The following is a 12,191-nucleotide window of genomic DNA, read 5'->3' as shown; positions in this document are numbered from 1 at the left end:
AAATATTCTATTTTTGATGATAGGTTCTGGGAATTTATGGAAGGTTTGTCATTTGAATATTATTTTTATTGTAATACATTACTAATACTGTTTATTTAAAATATTTATTTTTACTTCAGAACTGTATACAATATATTAAACAAAACTATTTATTAAGTTAAACATCGGCTTAGTAGTTTAATATTTATTATACACGTTAACAACGTTGAAAGTTTTAATCTATATTTATTATTAAATTTCGATGTAGCCTAGTACTTTAGTGCAGAGTTAGCCTACATAAATTAGTTAAATTAAATTTAGGTTAAATTTATTTAGTTGCTAGTACAGCGCAGTCCAGTTGACTTTCAATGCGGGAAAGATGTAATCCAAACTACCTCATAAGTTTAGTGTACATTTGTTTTACTTGAAAAATTTCCCTTGTAACTTTATTGAAAATTATTAATCTATAAAAACTGGTTTTAGCTCTATTCATTAAGCGTGTTTAATTTATTTTGCAAAAAATACAAGAAAACGATCAAACATCTTTGAAAAAAAAAACAAAATATTAACTAAAATCTAAAACTGGATGGATGTTTCAGTTTTAAAAAAATCATCATCAGTATGTAGTTTTTTCTGTTCCGGAACCACCGTAAGGTATTAGTTCAGAGGAAGAATGAGGATGATATGTATCAATGTGAATGAATTATAGTCTAGTACAGTAACAAGTCGACCATTCGTTAGATGTGTAGTTAAATGAAACCCGATCACCAAAGAACACCCGTATCCACGGTCTGTATTCAAATCCGTATTGAAGTAACTGCCTTTACTAGGATTTTCACTTCAGAACTCTCCACTTCGAAATCAGCTGACATGCGATAATAGTTAGCACCACTAGACCAACCTTAAAATAAATAAACAATACTTATAAAATGCATTAAACGTGATTTAAAATAGAATAAATAGATATACAGAGTATCCCAGGTGGTATTTCAAAAATTAAGCGACTGATTTAGGGCAAAAAATAAACGAAAACGTTGATGTGGATAAAGACTTCGTATCGCTTTTTTTTACCTCTTTGTTCACAGATTTTCTGTCCAATAAAAATGTATATCTTAAGAACGAATTGAAATATTTTAATGAGATTTGGTTTACATGTGCCAAAAACATCTACTAAAAAGTAAATAAATTCCAAGTGGTGGCCATTTAAATTTTTTAGTTGTTAGCTCCGTAAATTTAATTTTTTTATCACGAAAACTCGTTTCTATCTTTTTTCTGGACACCCAAATTCTTTTGGCCTAAAGATACTTCTCCTAAATAAAGGAAATTATTAATGTAAAAAATCCGCCGTTCTCCGTGGTGGAATGGTAGCATCTCGGCCTTTAATCTGGAGGTCCTTGGTTCAAATCCCAGTCAAGCGTAGCATTTTTCATACGCTACAAAATTCCATTTGTATATTCCACGCATAAGCTTAAACCTTATATGGCAATATAAAAAAAAGGAAAAATACTAAAATAAATTATTTTTCTATTGTCTTTTCTGTTTAGCCTCCGGAACTACCGTAAGGTATTACTTCAGAGGATGAATGAGGATGATATGTATGAATGTAAATAAAGTATATTCTTGTACAGTTTCAAGTTGACCGTTCCTGAGACGTGTGGTTAATTGAAACCCATCCACCAAAGAACACCGGTATCCACGATCTAGTTTCAAATCAGAATAAATTATTAGATTTTTTTTTTTGTTTCAACTTTTAATGGAAAATGGAAAAAAACAGCTGTTGTGAATTATTTTACAGGCGCTATATTATGTGTAAGTTGTTCATTTTGTAACTAAAATTAAACTACGCTGTTCTAATATTTTATTATTTAACAAAGTTTTTTTATGGCTTTGAAAATAATACGAGGATTCCTGCCGGGAATACTCTTAATATAATAACAGTCACAGAACGGAAAATGTAGTGATAGTTAATTGTTCATATATTTATTCTCATAGCAACTACAGGCAAAATACAAATGAATTAAATTTTGTGTTGTACGAATAACATAAACTGCTGGGGATACACGTATAGTTACGTAACGTACACTTTTCTTGTTCACCTTCCCTACGTCACAACAGATCCATTTTATGACAGATTAAAATTCGAGTGAGTAATTTTATACTTTCTAATTGAAAAATCAATAGTTTTATAAAAATGTATAAAATTATGAATTAAATACAATCATAGATAATAAACAATGTTTAAGCGTTCCATATAATAAGAAAAAAAAATCCCTTTCGGCACGCCTGAAGGCTGAGGTTGATTTCACCGGTGCTAAGTAGGGGATAAAAAAGATTTTCATCTTAAATTAACAAAAATTTCAAATTTACTCAATACGACAATTTGCATGTGATATAAGTTTCACATGTTTAACATACAACAAGCCCTATCTACTTACAATTCCAGCAAACTTTTGATCATCCCTTCGTAAGAGTTGGTAATATGAAAAATTGTTTCAGATAAAAGTTTAAGGTAGTGTTTAGAGGACTAACGACCGCTTTAAACCGATTCGATACTATGCCTGTTAAGGGAGGTATGATTTTTTTTGTCTTCGAAATCCCATTATTACCACCCCCTTGGCCATTGGTTGGTGATATCAAAAAACTTTACTTAGATCAATTTTAGGCCCTTATCCAGAGAATAGTAGAAACTTTAAACGAATTCGATATTTTACTTAATAAGAAAATTATAGTGATATTTTTTCTTTCGAAACCCCCCCCCCCACCATTTCAATCTTCATGGTCCGATTTTTCCCATTAACAAACTCTACCGAGATTTTGGGTCGTTATATTTTTTTGAATCAATTTACAATTGGTTGAAAAAATTGTGTTTTGAAGACAAAAAAAAATCATTTCTCCCTTAATAGGCCCAGTATAGCATCAGTTTAAAATGGGCGTATTTTGATATAACCAACCATTAACCCGGAGAATGGAAAACATGGGGTTTTGAAAACAAAAAAAAACCGTACTTACCTTTATAGGCACAGTATCGAATTGGTTTAAAGTGGTCGTTAGTCCTCTAAACATTACCTAAAATTTTCTGAAACAATTTTTGATATGGTAAGGGATGACCAAAATTTTTCTGATATTGTAAGAAGATTGGCTTGTCGTATGCTAAATATGTGAAACTACTTTTCACATGCAACCATTTTCATATTGACAATGGTTGCATGTGAAAAATAGTCATATTCAGTAAATTTGACGTTTTTCTTAATTATAAGGTGGAAACTTATTTTATACCCTACTTAACACCTGTAAAATCTACCTCCGCCTTCCAGGGCGCCGAAAGGGAATTTTTTTGTTTTATTAGCAGCTACAATCTCTTGTAAACTAATACTTTTATTTTTTTTAATGAAGTGATGGGAATTAAAAAAAACTGTTTCCTCTTCAGCCTACTTCCATTTACATAAAAGCATTTACTGTTAAAACAAACTGTAATATATTTTCTTTAAAATTTTATTTTTCAATCAATTTTACCTATTACTATCAACTATTGCTACCTAGCGGCGCGATTTGTAAAGTCTCATTTAAAAAAGAAAAAGTGACATATTCGAGTCCCACGGTTCACCAAATGGAAAAACAACTTTGTCTAACAAAATTCGAGGTATTTTTTGGAAGTATTCCTTATTACAAATCTAATTGAAATGAAATATAATGTTTTCCCCATTTTCATTTAACTTTTAGGTTAGTTCATGTTTAGAACTGTAAACTTAGTTCGTTGACTTCGCCATGCCATCCAGTTCTGCGGACTGTTACCGGTAAAGTTATAACGAACTTCCTGATAGATGAAGTTAGTATAATTTTATATCCGATATTATTATTGAATCTCGTTTTTATGGTTTTGTACTGCTCTAGAACTATCAGGTATAAATTTTGCAACCTAATTATTATCAAACTTAACTTGGGGCAACTTTATTTATGATAAATAAAACTTTATCTATGATAAATGGAGCCTGATCGGTATAAAAAACTTCGTCCAAAATGTAGCGCTCTTACACTACGTCGATTTTCAACCGGTTTACCTGGAAATCTAACAGAAAATTAGTCTTTCATTATATTCACCGTGCTCATTGAAGATGTATTAAATTAAAATTATTCACTTTTCTAAAGGTAACCTCGTTCTAAGAGCATACAGAAAGGCACGGTTTCAATCTTTTAAAGGAGATGAACACATAATGAACAGCAATGATCCGACACAACTCGTCTTACGTTTGTCAACCTGACTGGGTCGCGGAACCAAACTGCCAACAATGTAGAATTAAAAATCTTTGCAGAAAACATTACTCGCAGCGCATACAATACCATCTCTAAACAAATAATCGTGTTTATGTAACTACACATAGTTACTTTTCGAATTTACTGTATAATGTAGAAATATATTTATGTAATGTAAATCGTAATAAATAATTGGATTACATATCACATCGATTTAATTTTGATCAAATTTATTTAAAAACATCCGTAATAAGAGAACATTGTTTCTTGTATTTATTTAACAACACTTCAAACCGAATAATGTTTCTCCCTGGAAATGCGATACGCGTATGTTAACAGCATCGTTTAATTTTAACCTTCCGGCAATACGAACGATTATCTTCTTGTATCCAGACGCATAAAAATGTTCACGGGAAGTAGCGAATGGACACTTGTTGCCGACTATTATTTTTTAGTCGGTAAGAAGAGTTTGCTTACAATATAGTCGTTATCATTCATGTTTTTCACAGAACTGGTCGGAGTTTTTTTGTCTTATTTTTTAAATGCTGATAAGCATTCTTTTTTATTACCTTTTAAGTGCTGGTTTACATTTTTTTTTTACAAATGTCTTTGTATGTACTTATCATGATTTTTTAGTTCATCTAGTTGTTGATTTGTACTTTAACGGTCGTTCAGCGTACTCTGGGTTATTTATCATTAATATTTTTTATCACGCCACGGTGCCGAAGTGGTAACATTTCTGCCATTTATCCGGAAAGTTCTTTGTTCAAATCCAGATCAGATTAGTATTTTTCTACGCTGCAAAAGATGAATAAAGTGATAATTATTTTCGTTTGACCTAAAATGAAAAAAATAAATTAACATCGTTAATACAGTAAACATTTTACATTAATTTTCACTTATTTGTTAACAACAAATAATTCTATGAAGAATGTGTTAGTTTAATTTAACTGCGTGTCTTCAACAACTTTTGTTTTTTTGTTTTTCGGTTGTTTTTCATTCGTTTAGAAAATTTTAGACCAAAGAATACTAAAATAAAACAAAGATAGAAAAGAATGATTGCCAACTACACACAATTTCTGTCGTCACTTTTGTTTAGCCTTTATTTTGTTATTTTTAATTTTCTTCAAACTTGGATGAAATCATCTAGTTTCCGGTCTTCCCGTTTGCCTTTTTTCTTCACCTTAAAATTCATTATTGCTTTAGAATAGATATTCCAAAGGAAAAGAAGATATTTCTTTCTGTTTTACTAAAATGTCTACACCTATGAAAAATACTTGAATCACCGTTAATATCCTTATTTCTTATATTTTAATTTCGTAGATATTTTTATAGATCAATAATAATATATTTCTATGGAAAGCCATTTCCATTTCAACTTATGATTTTTTTACTAATGTTCATTTTCAATTTCTGCTTTGTATTAATATTTTATTTTTTATGTTTTTATAAATAGTTTATCATATCAATAACCTTTTCCATATTTATTTCCAATCAGATAATAATAAATTTAATTTGTTTTCATAATTAAAAGTCAAGATCCAACTTGTATGGCTAAGTAGTATATTGGCATTTCCTATGTAGGTCCCGGGTTCGAATCTCGGTCTGGTAATCTTTTCATACATTACTAATTTCCACCGGCCTAATGATCATAGCTGTTGATGCTCGCTTTTTCCAAGAAATAAGATTTATCAATTTTTTTAACCTTATTTATATAAATATATATTTTCTAATCGTTTTTTAAAGAAAAAGAGAATAAATATAACATTTAAATTGTTTGAAATTAAAGAAAAAATTTTTTTTAAATATAATTATATTAAATTAAAAATTTGAGTATTTAAGTTACAATGAAAATTTTAAAAAAATGAAACGATCTCGGATTTGAACCGATGTGCCTTCTTGTATGGTAAAAATATTTCATTAATTAAAATTCTATTTGGCTATAACTCTGGAACCGATGAAAATAAGTACCACTTATGATATATCGTTGAAAAGCTCTCAATGAGGGCCTATTAATGCAGGTAAGAAAAATTCCAAAATCCATATTGTTTGGATTTTGGGATTTTTCGGACAGCTTTTGGTTCAGTCGATTGTAACATAAAGAGGAGGTGCACAACTAGATGTTAAATCCAAAATTTTAACATTCTACGGCTAATCGTTTTTGAGTTATGCGAGATAAATACTTACGTACGGAGATTACGCCGAAACTAGTCAAAATGGATATTTTTGTTGAAATCTGAAAACCGACATTTTTTTCCTTTACTTCTTTAATCCTTCCTTTACTTAATACAAGGAAGAAAGAATGAAAATTTTATTTTTTTAATGGTTGTGAATAGTGAAAGTAATTACGAAAAAGAATAATAGTAATTCCAATAGAATGATATTCGTGAGAGTAATATTATTATGTTGATTAAAGGAAGGAAACAAATTTTAATAAAGTATTTTACTATATAAATAGGAAGAAAATGAGTTCAGTTTAAACGGTATTCCTTGTGTGTTGTTTGTAGATTTGGATTAGTATTTGTCGGCAAGGAGGTCTAAGGAAATTATATGTAAACGAAAGAAAAAACATAACAAAAAAATAAAAGAAAAAAAAAGTTGAATAAAGAGGAAAAAGGAAGAGTAAAGGAAACATGAAAGAAGAATAGATTAAGTTCAGGTAGTTTGGCGGTGGAGTAAAGAGGTTAGAGGGCAGATTTGTATCGGTCGTAGTTACGGTTGGAGGGGAACAAGAGGATTTTCGCTTTCACAAGCAACATTCGCTTTCCAAACAACCGGCGGGAAATACAAATACTAGTAGTCGGTCAACATACATCGGTAGTAAGGATGGGTCGAAGGGATGGGGATAGATATGGAAAGGGATCTGGTCGGTTGTAACGGTGTTAGTGGTCGTTCTCTTCTCCTATTCTATTTTAACACTGCTATTACTTCTATTATAGCTGCTTCTTCACCGCACTGCTATTCCTTCTTGATTTTTCATGAGTAGAAGGAAAATGCATATCGATTTCTTATACACCTTTAATCTATTTGAAAGAACGTGGTCTGGACTCTAAAAGTTTTATTTTTTTTTCGTACTACTACTATTTTATTAGTGAACATCCTCGGTTCGTTGCGTATAGCTACCTAACCCATAACAGGAAATCAAAACAGTACACTCACGAATGTAAACATGGATTTCTTTTTCCCAACTTTTGTACGTTTTAACTAATTACGATCTCCTTTCAAATTGTAATTTCAGCTAAAAAAAATACTGTTTATTTAATTGTACCTAATAAGATTATTTTTGTTATCTATTTAATTATAATAATACGAATAAACAATTTTAATTTAGTTTGTTTTAACGTATCCTTCATTATTTCTTCTACAGTGATATATTCGTTATTATTTAAGAAATTATTCGTTTTAATAATAATTAGCTTAACAAAGGAAGGTTACTTACTGAAATCGAATAACGAGATCTACCAAAATCAAGAGACCTAGAAACAGCGATAAGAAAAAGATGGTTAAATTTATTGGGAAAATGACAAGGATGGATCGAAAAACAGATTAAATAAATAAACTTGGAACACTTGGAATAAGTGAACTTGGAACACGAAAAGCAATTTAAATGATCTAAAACTGATGAAAGAGTACCTCCAAAGGCTTGAAATGAAAAGAATTGCGATTAGAGATCCGAGCTATAATTTGCAATAAAAACCCTTTTGTGGCAGGAAAAAGTAAGACAGGAAGAAAATGGACAAATGAGCAAAAACGAAGCCATGTCGAAAAAATGAAAAATGAATAGAAGAGAAAAGGAGCTAGAAAAAAGTAATATTTTCGTGGTCCTAGCTGTTCTTTTTACTTAAAAAATAAATTGCTGTATTATATTATTAAACTTGAAATAAGAAAACTCATTATTTTGTTAGGACTAAATACGAGCAGAGTAATCTACCACACCCCACAAAAAAATAAAATAGACTGTGTAGTCTCATTCGTTGGAGTTTTCCTTGTCGGTAAGTGGTATGCACGGTTGTTTGATCTTTTTTCTAATTTTAGGATATACATAAATATTAATTGTTTAACTATGTAAATAATTATAGAGAAAAAGAAAATATTTACTAGGAGTATATAATGATACAAACGGGTGAAACATCTTATTCTAATTCATTGGTTATTTTTTTTACTTTTAAGGCCGCAAAGGATCTTAGTCAGAATAATTCAGGTCTTTTTTGCCGAACTTTTGGCCTTTAAGTTCTTAGCTTTCACTTTCTTCCAATATTTAGTCATTCTTAATGATCTTGCTTTACGATCCTCTTCGGAATAAACCCTTTTCGTATAATTAAATTTCTTACTTTAAAGTTGGTATTCGGATCTTTAATAACTAATTTTAATTTTTCGGATTTATTAAGTAAATCTTCATAAGTCAAATTTAATTCTTGCACGTCTTCTTTAATTTCTTTGATTCATAATGGCGGATTTTTTAAAGACCAAAATTGATCGATAATTCTCTTAGTAATCCTGCGGTAATCGTAACAAGTGTACGCAGATAGAAATTCGCTTCTTTTTCATAGTATCAATTTCTATGAAAATTATAAATTTATGAAATTATAAATTCTTTTTCATTGGTTATTTATATAATCGATTTAAATTTAATTCAAATCTAAAATTTTATTATAAATATATTTTATTAATGATCAACTTAAATATATTTTGAAAATTGTACGATTATTTATATATATTACAGACACGTATTGATTTTAAGCGAGAAAAAATAATTTGTTAATTTTAATAATAATAAAACGAGTATTTAAAAAAAAAATTCTATATAACTCTGGAACCAACAAATGTTGAAGTACCATAACTGAATTATACACCTCTGAAATGTATAGAGCACGCATGCAAAATTTCAAAACGTTTAGTTAAATAGTTTTACAGGAGTTTTCAAACAATGTATTGTACAATTTTGGCCCAAGAAAGATACACCTGATTTCATCAGATTCCGGCCCAGTAAAGTAATAAAAATTAGTTTATATATAAGTACAGAGTTATGACAGACGGTTATTGATATATATATATATCCATCGAAAAAATGTTGCACCAATTTAAAAAAATCCTATCTCAAAAACTACTACTCAAAAAGTTTGTTTTGCATACCTTAGAATATTTCAATTTGAGTTCCGTTGATCGCTCTTTAAACATACAGTCTATAATCGATTTCTGCCCACGTCTGCTTGATCATCGCAGGTGTAACTGTGGTTAATCCACCGGGTTGGTCTAGTGGTGAACGCGTCTTCCCAAATCAGCTGATTTGGAAGTCGAGAGTTCCAGCGTTCAAGTCCTAAAAGGATTTTTAAACGGATTTGAATACTAGATCGTGAATACCGGTCTTCTTTGGTGGTCGGGTTTCAATTAACCACACGTCTCAGGAAAGGTCGAACTGAGACTGTACAAGACTACAGTTCATTTACAGTTATCATCCTCATTCATACACATTAAGTAAGACCTGAACGGTAATTCTCGGAGGCTAAACAGGAAAAAGAAAAGAAAAGAAAAGATGTAACTGTGGTAACAGCAACCGTGATCCGTTGTCTTAAATGTTGTTCATTACTGATTTTTTTCACTATAAACAATATTTTTAACGTATCCTCAAAGAAAACGGTCTAGGGGTGTTAAAATATGGGCTTCTTTGAGGCCAAAGCACAGGACCGGGATCAATCCAACGATCAGGGAATCTTTCATTGAGAGAGCTTTTAACGCCTACGCTAAGATGTGGGGACGCATTTTGTTAAAGTAATATAGCAACGTTACTTTGTTGTTGAATTGCAGGAAGACGTACAGTTGTAACCTGTCTAAATAAACTTTCCCTTTGTTAGTAGCCTCATGAAAAAAGAATGGGCCAGTCACACGAGTGGACATCAAACCACACCACACGTTTATTTTTGGGGAATCTCTGACATACTCAATAATTTCATAGAGTTGCTGAGATCTCCAAACCCTAAAATTCTGCCGGTTGACACAACTACTGACATGGAAAATCGCTTCATCGGCAACAATAATACGTTTTAAAAATCTTTCGTCATCGTTGTTCCATTGTGCGCTTTCGGCTTAAGGTCACGGCGGTCACGTCTAAAAACACTTGATGATATTCCGATTACTTTACAGTTCCAATTAACATTTTGTCTCGATTGCTTAGGGAGATATGAATTTTTTTTATTGCTACAACATTTTTTGATGACTATATATAAAAAAAAGAAAATGATCAAAACCATTTTACAAAAAGTTTTATTGAAATTAAAACTTGATTAGCACTTGATTGTAAAAATGGCAATGATTGTAAAAACAATCATTATCAGTAAACAATGAAAAAACAATATACTAGGTTATACTTAGGTTATTAAGTGTAAATCGAATTTTGTAATTTATAAATACATAATAAAAATACAAGAAATATTGTAACATGACCAGTATAATGTACCTGAGTAACGGGTACATTATGCCAGTTAAGAAGAAAGTAGTAGAAAATATAATAATAGGAGGAATCCAGAAAGAGACTAAACGAACCCTTTTAATAAAGTAACAAGTCCGTTTAACAATAGTCCTTTGTAATACTGTTTACTGACACATAAATACATGTCCTTCCGTGAGAAGAGTTATCGGACCAAGTCTTGGAATTTTATGGGAAAAGGTGAGGGCGGTCGATCATTCTCATGTTTCGAGTTGGGTCCGGTCCAACAGGTAAAGAGAATAAAAGTATAAATACTCCGGGGAAGACCAGTTAAAAATCGGTTACGCATGGAGAGTCTGCGATGTCAGTCAGCGAGATGTGTATTCTGCAAGGAGGTCAGTAAAGGAGCGAATTTCATGGGAAAAGGTGAGGGCGGTCGATCATTCTCATGTGCAGGTTTCCAGGAGTTTGTTCAGGAGTGCAGGTTTGATATAACAAAGGTGACGTCACAATAACCCCGGTACACGAAAACAAGAAATGGTTCGATGAGGTACTGTAAAACTGTAAGTGAAAGAGATAATGTTCTAAATTTCATTCATAAACTGATAGGGTAGTTTTATTTGTGAACAACGAAGTTATTTGCAGTGGAAGAATTTTATACTTGTCTTATATATTGTTGTTAATTCAAGAGTAGTGGTTTAAAGTGTTAAAATTAGCGGTCATGCTAATGTCTTTTGTCAATGGGACTGAATTCTGTTTTTTCATTCTATTTATCTACCTGTGAATAAATCCTGACGAGTATTTTAAATTCTGTTTTGTGTGAAAGCTTTGTTTTATTATTATTATTTGTTTTTTTATTGAAATTTAATCTTATTATTGTTTGCTGTGGCCACCATTGTCATTATTCTATATATTATTGTGAGATGTTTTTTTATTGTCTGTTATCATAATTATTTTTATTATTACTATTATTATTATTCTGATTATTATTGTGACTGTGATTACTTCACTTTTATATTTATTTGTTTTATGACTGTCGTTTACTATTATTATTAATGATTTGTCGTCTAGTTTTATTTATGTTTTAAACAAATAAATTTTAATTATATAAACATTTTCAATTGTCAGTCTCTCAATATCCTGATTGAGCCGCGAACACGCTGTAATATTTATTGATTTTCTTTGTAGTCTTCTTGAAGTTCTACACATTTTCCCTACATAATGGGAGCTTGTTCATAAAAATATTTGAGAACGTGTCCCAAGCCAAGTGCGCACGAAATAGTCTTTTTCGTTCTTCTAATTGATGTCCTCCTAGTGTCTTCTTTATTGTCCTAAACAAGAAGTAATCACATGAGAATAAATATAGACTTTACGAGGAATGTTTCCCAGTAATCTTCATCCGTTTATACCCGAATGTTAATGGCTGTGTAAGGCCTGGCGTTATCGTTGTTATTAGGTTTCGTAAGGAGGATTAAATAAAATAATTTGGTCGTACTAACTGACCAATCTATTAAACACATTATTGACGTGATCTGAT

At 30.8% G+C, this 12,191-nt stretch overlaps 1 protein-coding gene across 1 annotated transcript in view; it reads left to right on the top strand.

Annotated features, from left to right (window-relative positions):
- Positions 1-12,191, top strand: part of LOC142329279 (discoidin domain-containing receptor 2-like) — a 708,527-nt gene that overhangs the window by 87,535 nt on the left and 608,801 nt on the right. The window lies entirely within an intron of this gene.

Source organism: Lycorma delicatula, chromosome 8 (genome assembly GCF_047948215.1).
Source record: "Lycorma delicatula isolate Av1 chromosome 8, ASM4794821v1, whole genome shotgun sequence".
Taxonomy (NCBI): domain Eukaryota; kingdom Metazoa; phylum Arthropoda; class Insecta; order Hemiptera; family Fulgoridae; genus Lycorma; species Lycorma delicatula.
Note: the sequence above shows the minus strand (reverse complement) of the source record. Positions and strands in the feature narration are given on the sequence as shown.